The sequence below is a fragment of the Amphiprion ocellaris genome, chromosome 23 (assembly GCF_022539595.1).
Source record: "Amphiprion ocellaris isolate individual 3 ecotype Okinawa chromosome 23, ASM2253959v1, whole genome shotgun sequence".
In the NCBI taxonomy this organism is placed as follows: domain Eukaryota; kingdom Metazoa; phylum Chordata; class Actinopteri; family Pomacentridae; genus Amphiprion; species Amphiprion ocellaris.
The window spans coordinates 24,574,855-24,582,922 of NC_072788.1; the positions used below are offsets into that span (position 1 = coordinate 24,574,855).

The 8,068-nt window shown below is 36.3% G+C and overlaps 1 long non-coding RNA gene and 5 other non-coding genes across 6 annotated transcripts; all 6 read right to left on the reverse strand.

Moving 5' to 3' along the window:
* Nucleotides 1-1,820: 1,820 nt before the first annotated feature.
* On the reverse strand, nt 1,821-7,044 carry LOC111586577 (uncharacterized). Its single transcript, XR_002747995.3, has 7 exons — nt 6,894-7,044; nt 5,792-5,921; nt 4,899-4,945; nt 4,598-4,684; nt 2,914-2,973; nt 2,362-2,419; nt 1,821-2,116 (listed from the first exon to the last, which is right to left on the reverse strand). It is a non-coding gene; the product is annotated as an uncharacterized LOC111586577 (long non-coding RNA).
* LOC111586582 (small nucleolar RNA SNORD14) lies at nt 2,192-2,283 on the reverse strand. Its single transcript, XR_002747999.1, has one exon. It is a non-coding gene; the product is annotated as a small nucleolar RNA SNORD14 (small nucleolar RNA).
* Nucleotides 2,493-2,585, reverse strand: LOC129348214 (small nucleolar RNA SNORD14). The gene has a single exon (XR_008600688.1). It is a non-coding gene; the product is annotated as a small nucleolar RNA SNORD14 (small nucleolar RNA).
* Nucleotides 3,046-3,138, reverse strand: LOC111586581 (small nucleolar RNA SNORD14). The gene has a single exon (XR_002747998.1). It is a non-coding gene; the product is annotated as a small nucleolar RNA SNORD14 (small nucleolar RNA).
* On the reverse strand, nt 4,757-4,849 carry LOC111586580 (small nucleolar RNA SNORD14). Its single transcript, XR_002747997.1, has one exon. It is a non-coding gene; the product is annotated as a small nucleolar RNA SNORD14 (small nucleolar RNA).
* LOC111586579 (small nucleolar RNA SNORD14) lies at nt 5,017-5,109 on the reverse strand. Its single transcript, XR_002747996.2, has one exon. It is a non-coding gene; the product is annotated as a small nucleolar RNA SNORD14 (small nucleolar RNA).
* Nucleotides 7,045-8,068: the final 1,024 nt, after the last annotated feature.

Here is an 8,068-nt window from a genome sequence, read left to right on the forward strand (position 1 = left end):
CTCATAGACTGGAAGCTCTCAACAAGATTTCATAATGAAAAAAGAGCCAAAAACTATTCTTACCTTTAAAAAGTCATTCCAAGTTTCCTTGTCTCAATCGTACGACGCAGTGTGTAACTGTATGCAGCACAGTGAGCCGGCATACTTGTTGTTTCCGTTTTCACGCTGTCTACATCAACAGAATGCACTGAAACTTCGCCCCCACTAGCTTAGCCTCGCTGTAGCATGCAGCTCAAAGGGGCGTGTCCTATCGACTCATTCATATCTATGACAACAACGATGGCTGCACATAAGGACGCCTGACGTTGATTAGCTGCGTAAATACCATTATATACAGTCTATGGTAAATACGTATGTGAATCGCATCATTGGCTGCAGCAGCCAGTCACCGGTCACTCACTGACTCACATTGAAAAATAGCACAGAATGAATTGTTACGTGTTTATTTCATTTACAATTTAGGTTGGATTTTTTTTTTGTGCGCAGATTTTCTGTGCGCGGAGACCGTGTCAGCAGTGCGCAATTGCGCACGCGCGCAGCTTAGAGGGAACAGTGCTTATAATCAGGACCTTAGAAACTCAAACATCCATCTTCGAACAACTGCCAATAAAATACTTAATATAAAATATATAATAATATTAAAATATCATATAAAATGTTATGTCAATATTATTTTGTTTGCTAATATAAACTCATTTTCATGATTTTGACCCTGATAACACCAGTTTGTTTACAAAACACAATCCCTTTTTAAAAATAAACATAGAATATTTAATAGAATAAATGGTAAGTTACATTTTTATTATCAAAAGTTTCATAATTAGCACCAATATTGATTCTAACAGTATTTATGTTGTGTCGGATTATAAAAAATAAATACAACGTGGACCTTACAGACAAAAATGTCCATCAAAAAAATAAAAGAAAAATCATCTTCAATGACTAAATTATTTTTCACTACCAAATAATCATTAAATTTGAGGATTGTAATCCCTAAAACACATAAAAATGTATTCTTTTTGACTCACAGCTTCAGATTATTTATTTTAAATGCAGTGTCAATAATAATAAATCATACTTGCATTAAAAAAAAAACATCCACTTTCAGTTTTTTTTTTTTTTACAGTCCTCATAGTTACTAAATATTCCCTTTTCCTCCCCAAGGCTTTGACGTTTTAAATACCAGTATGTAAAAGCCCTGAAAAGGGGAGAAATGAGTGAAGAATGCACAAGCTTTGCTCGGCCATGTGTGTGATGACTGTACCGTTAAGACCCTCAACACATTGGAGCTCCCCCTGCTGGAGCCCTCCGGTCACTGACGCTACAACAGCATCTTGGACATAAAGCTTAATGGAATAACGGTTACTATACTAAGACCACTGCAACTGGCAATAAACATAGATGAAATCACAATGAACTCTGAAATAAATTGGATGCCTTCAATTATCAGAATTTGAAAAACAATGCAAATGAGGATATATATATATATATATGTACACACAAACAAACATTACTAATACATGCTACAAATACATATATGTATATATTACTAATATAACTATACATAGTAATATATTACTGTATATATATATAGTTACTTATCCATATAGATTAGTGACATTTTAGTGCATATTTATGAAATATACTGCAAAATCTTGTAGCATTTCAGTTTGTGTGGATATCATTCATAACATCTTCTAGCTGTCAAAAGCCTTCATTCTGCGCATATTTACTGTCTTTATTCTGTGTAGTGCATTGTAATTTTGTCCTGTGATAGCATCTGTGATGTTAATTACTGAATGACAATAAAGGAGTCAATCTGAATTTGCAGTTTTCCCCCTTTTATTTCTTTGTACAGTCAACCTTAACTTCAGTTACATCTTCAGATACAAACGATATCATGAGTAAGCATTTTTTCCACTGTGGACAAAAAATAAATAAATAAATCAATCCTCTGCCGCTGGTCTGTTGGGTTTTCATCTCTTGAGAAAGAAAAAAAGGAAAAAAAACTCCCAAAAGCATCGTCCGTCTCAGTGGACAGAAGCTCTCTTCATCCAGTCGACCTTTAGGTACAAAGGAAACTTCCTTCCACTGGACGCCAAGTAGACGCACAGACCTGCAACACGAAAGAGACGCATCAGTTTTCAGGCAACTAACACTAAGATATTAGATTCCACTAATTTCTTTCAATTCGCTCAGACATCCAAGGAAGGTTTGGACCATCTTTGGTCATTAGACCTCTGGTGGAAACTACGAATGGCAGGAAAAGCATCATCACAGCGAACTCAACTGTCCATGTTTTTGAAAAAAATTACAGCTTGCCAACCAAACTTTCATTGGTCTTAAAGACTAAATACCAACCTGGCAACGTATGGCACTGCTTCGGTTCCTTCCACTGGACGTTAACCAGGCAGCACCCCTGCAACATGAAAGAGACATCAGTTTTCAGGCAAATTACACTAAAATATTAGACTCAACTGATTTCTTTCAATTCGCTCAGACATCCAAGGAAGATTTGGACCATCTTTGGTCGTTAGACCTCTGGTGGAAACTACGAATGGCAGGAAAAAGCATCATCACAGCGAACTCAACTGTCCATTTTCTTTAACCCTCATGTTGTCTTAACATTCTGTCCACTCCCCGTGTCCTCAGGGCCAAAAATGACCCTAAGACAATCTTTGTACACTGTTGATGTAAAGCTTTCATGAAAATATAAACGAAGACTGTTTCACTTTTTCTAATGTTTGAGTCACTTTAGGAAAAGTCATCGAATTTCAAGTTGAAAAAAGGTCATTTAGGGGTTTTCTATGCTATTAAACATCATGGCAGTGTCATTTTTGACCCCAAGACAAAAAAAGGGTTAATTACAGCTGGACTCCAAACTTTCATGGGTCTTACAGACTAAATACCAACCTGGCAACATACGTCATCGCCTCAGTTCCTTCCACTGGACATTAACTGGACAGCACAGACCTGCAACACGAAGACGCATTAGTTTTCAGGCAAATAACACTAACTTAATAGATTCCACTGATTTCTTTCAATTCGCTCAGACATCCAAGGAAGGTTTGGACCGTCTTTGGTCGTTAGACCTCCGGTGGAAACTACGAATGGCAGGAAAAAGCATCATCACAGCGAATTGTGGCCAACGATCAAAGTAGTTTCCAGGACCAGGCTGAACTTTTTGTATTTGACAAGTCGAGGCTGCATCAACGTCTTACGTGGGTTACTGTGGCAACGATGTGTCTTTACAAATCCGACCTCCAAACGTGGTCCGGCTTTTACTTGCTCAAGCTTTTTGCCATTCAGACTTTATGTCATTTGTTTCATTAAAATAAATAAATAAATAATAATTCAGCTCTATTTAAGGATTTCCTGTAAAACAACTCTTCCTTTTTTAGCCTTTTAAACAGAGTCCGACTTTAAAGTGGCGCAGTTATAGATAATTCTTCATATCAATAGGTGATAAATTTATTGTCATCCAGGATGGTAACTCGTAACGTTCGTTAATTTTGCCCATAAAACATGAGAAAACAGTAAAATAATGCCCCTTACAGATCTCTACACCAAACGAGGTGTGTTCTGAAGCATGTTCGCTGTAGCCAACATGAAAAACCACAAAGACAGTTTACCGTCATGTACGACTTAGAAAAGTATCAAATAATCATAGGTTAGAACCAGAAACAAGCTAGTCATTAGCTTATCACACACTTATCAGGTTGCAGACATTTTACAATAGAGTTGCACGATTAAGGCCTAAATGCTAGCTAGGTGGCTATACACAAGACCAAAAATGATCTCCAAAAGAGTGAATTGGCCATTTCCCACAAAATGGTTCTTCCTTTTTAGCCTTTTAAACAGTCTGACTTGATAAGTGGTGCAATTCTGGACAATTCTTCATTTTGTAAACTAACAAATTTATTCTCATTTGTTAATTTTGCCCACAAACCAAAAGAGAACAGTAAAATGATGCCCCCTACAGGTTTCTACACCAAACATGAGGTATTCTGAAGCATGTTTCCTTCAGCCAACATGATAAACTACAAAGACGCCTAGTTTACTGTCATGTACGACTTAGAAAAGGATCAAATATTTACAGGCTAGAACTAGAAACAAGCTAATTCTTAGCTTCTAACACTCATTTTATAATAGAGTTGCATGACTGAGGCCTGAATGCTAGCTATGTGGCTATACATAGAGACCAAAAATGACTTCCAAAAGAGTGAAACAAGCCCTTCAAATGTCAAATTTACTGAAATTGAAACCAAGCCATGAGCAGTTTTCTGAGAGCGTAGCATTTTAAACTCAGTCGCGTTTATTTACATTTACAGTTGTGATTAATGTTCAATTAACCGCAGGCCGACTTCTGGAGGCTTCCGGTCAGAGATCTTTTATCGTCAACATGATCTAAGGACATGCTATTGTTAACTCTGATTTAGCTCACTTGATAACAAATATGATGTATTCTGAGCATTTTAGCATCGTTTCTTTTAGATATTTGATGGTTTTTGGAGCAGCCACTGGATACCATTAAGCTCTTTGTTATCTGTGTTGGTGCAGCTGCATTTCTCCGTTTCCTTCTCAGGTGAAAACACACCTGTAAGATCATCTTGGAGGTCATCTGTGGGCTTTTTCCAGATGGAAACACCTCCGTCAGTCCCTAGAACGTCTGCTCACCGGCAGCCTGAAAGTGAGATTTCAGATGTACTTAGTTATTAAAGTAACAAGGACAAAAATCAGCTTTATTTCCTTTCAGTCGCTCAGACATCCAAGGAAGGTTTGGACCATCTTTGGTCTGCGGACCTCTGGTGGAAACTACGAATGGCAGGAAAAAGCATCATCACAGCGAGCAGGACTTAAAAGAAGAGAAATTTTGAAGCACCATATGTAAAACTTACCAGCTTTGAGAGCTTTCATCTCCACACCTGGACAGCATCAATTCAGCCTAAAAATAAAGATCGAGATCAAGTTAGGTCCAAAAGTAAGAAACGCTAAAGAGACACAAACTTTGAACGTTCGCTCAGACATCCAAGGAAGGTTTGGACCATCTTTGGTCTGCAGACCTCTGGTGGAAACTACGAATGGCAGGAAAACATGTCATCACAGCGAGCCGCAAATGTAGATGTAAGATTATGCACCAAAACAGAATTCCTCTTAAAACATGATTTTACAGCCCATCCAGAGTGAAACCATATGGCCTCGCTGATTAATTTTAGGAACTACACATAAGATGCTGCCAAATATACATAAAAACCAAAATGAAACATGAAAAACTACAAATAAAATCAAATTGATGTGATGTTTTATCTACAAAACCCACATTTGTGACAAATTGTGCAAAAACAAAACTGTATGTTTGAAATCTTTAAGTAGGGTTTCCTAGATTATAAAGCACAAAACCACAGTTTTTTCTCTGTTCAATGCCTTTATGGTAACTTTGTGTCCTGCACAGAGTGGAAAATATTTAACTTTAGACAAATAATTAATTGTTTGCAAGCAAAACGAGTCAATCATGCCAAAACAAGACAAACATTTGTGGCTCTTTTAATGTACAGATTTAAAAAGATTGTATTTAGCTTTTCAGAAACTAAAAAAACATAACCTGAGATGGGTAAAGTTAATGGCTTCTAGTGGCAGACACTAGATTTTTGGGACTTCTTTAAAAACAAAATTTAATCCTAAATCTTAGTAGCTAATTGCCTCTTTATTTTAGTTTTACAGAATCTGCTGCTGCAGTGAAATATCAGAGAGGCACTGAATCAATTAAAAAGAGAATAAACAATCAACTCACCCATCCCAGGTTCACAGTTGCTTATCGGTTCCTCGTCGTCATGGAATCAACCGAATCTTCCATTTTATAACCGCTGAGCCGTGGCTGTACGGTGTCCCCAGAGGTCATTTTCAGTAGTGGCTGATGGAATCTGTTGGGACACAAAAGAGAAAGAAAAAAAAAAAAAAAAAAAATCAAGAATCTAAACATCTGACTGAAACAATTCCCAATAACAGTAATTACGTCAGGCAAGAGAAATTGTGAATTATTGTTGAAATTGCTGAAATAAAAAACAAAAACTGGAGGGTGTCGCTGTGACATTAGTTAAAATAAGCTTTTCCTTATATTGTGAACAAAATCTCAAACTTCTTTGTCTTATTTCTGATGGGGTTTGTTCAAATACCAGTCACAGCCTGATTTATAAAACAGTTCATTGCTAAAAACGTGCACAAAATAGATATTTCCCCCCACATTTTTATTCTAATTTGCAGAGAAATTAATAAAGACCTTCACATTTCCCTCTGTAAACAAAAACTTTCCGTCTCTGATGAGATAATACCTCGTTTTAATTCATCTTAATAGGATTAACTGACTGAGGAAGCTGTTGGATTTAAAGTGCAGGATTTTGTGCAAAAATAATCATACTGGCTTTTAAGTCTATTTTGGAAATAATGAGTTGAACAAAAATTGCATTCATGAGGCTAAAGGCTGCTTTCCTCTTTGTAAAAAGCTCCACCACGTGTTACTCGAACCGAAACTAACCGCCCTTATAAATAAAGTTTCCCACTTTTGAATAAAGTTCAGTCCAGTAGCACAACTTAGCTAGCATGTTTGTCTTTTTTTTAAACATCTTCCACTGACATTTTAAAGCCGCTAAACGTTAAATAATTCCACAAAAAAAGCTGTGGTGGTAAATTAAAAATAAAAAAGAAGCAGTAAATACAGGACGTTAGATAATAGTCGTAGTAGATTTTCAGAGTACACTGTGAAAATATCTACAACCATCCGTTAAATTAAGCGGTTAAATCCGGTAAACATCACAACGGAACAGCTCACAACACTTTAGGTAATTCGAATAATGTAATTTTGGGAGCTAAAGTGAAGGTTATAAAGCCATATTTACCGTGAGAAGCAGCACCATCATCTTTCCTCCTGCCGATGGTTAACAGGGACCAGATTAGACCGCTGCTTCTGCTTTTATAACCGTCGCGGCGTCGCTGAGGCTCATTGCTGCCCCCTGCTGGTCCGGATGACGAATTACAACTAAAGTATTAAAGGTGAGCGTAAAGCTATGTGACAATAAAGTAATATTAATACAAATGCTTATTGAAGTTCAACATGAAGCTTTTCGACTTATTTACATGAATAGCATAAATTAAAATCAATGAACAAGAATAAATTAAGGGCCATTCTAGAATTGGAGGACATCTTACGTCCCACTCGTCCTGAGACCAAATCTAAAAAATAGGAGAAAAGAATGTTTGAAAATATTTTTTTAAAATGCCAAATAAGTCTGTAGCCTTTGATAGTTTATTACTTATTATTAATAAATATGGAGCAGAAAATTGTAAAAGAGGAGGTTTATTTTTCCAGAATTTTGAAGCCCAAATGTCCTCCAATTTTGGAATGACCCTTATAAAAGGGTTAAAAAATATACTTCGTAATATGTTTAGAATTTTTCAGATAAGGTAGCCCTTTGTTAAGCCCAAAGCGGAGAGACATTTACTGAATGAAGTATAAAAATACAATTAATCAGAATATACACCACTGTTCAAAAATTTGGGGTCACCCAGACAATTTCATGTTTTCCATGAAAACTCCCACTTTTATTCATGTGCTAACATAACTGCACAATGATTTTCTAATCATCAATGAGCCTTTCAACACCATTAGCTAACACAATGTAGCATTAGAACACAGGAGTGATGGTTGCTGGAAATGTTCCTCTGTACCCCTATGGAGATATTCCATTAAAAATCAGCTGTTTCCAGCTACAATAGTCAGTTACCACATTAACAATGTCTGCACTGGATTTATCATTCATTTAATGTTTTTTTTAGTTTAAAAAAATGCTTTTCTCTCAAAAATAAGGACATTTCTCAGTCACCCTAAACTTTTGAACAGTAGTGTACTTTTTCTAAAAACACAAAAATAAAACAACAAACAGACAAAAAAAAATTTACCTTCAATTAAATTTTGTGTTTGATTCAAATGTGTTTCATGTAGATTTGGTTGGTGTTGGTGCAAGTGAGAGGCGAAGGGAGAGAGACACTGAGATACATGTAGAGAGAGAGACTA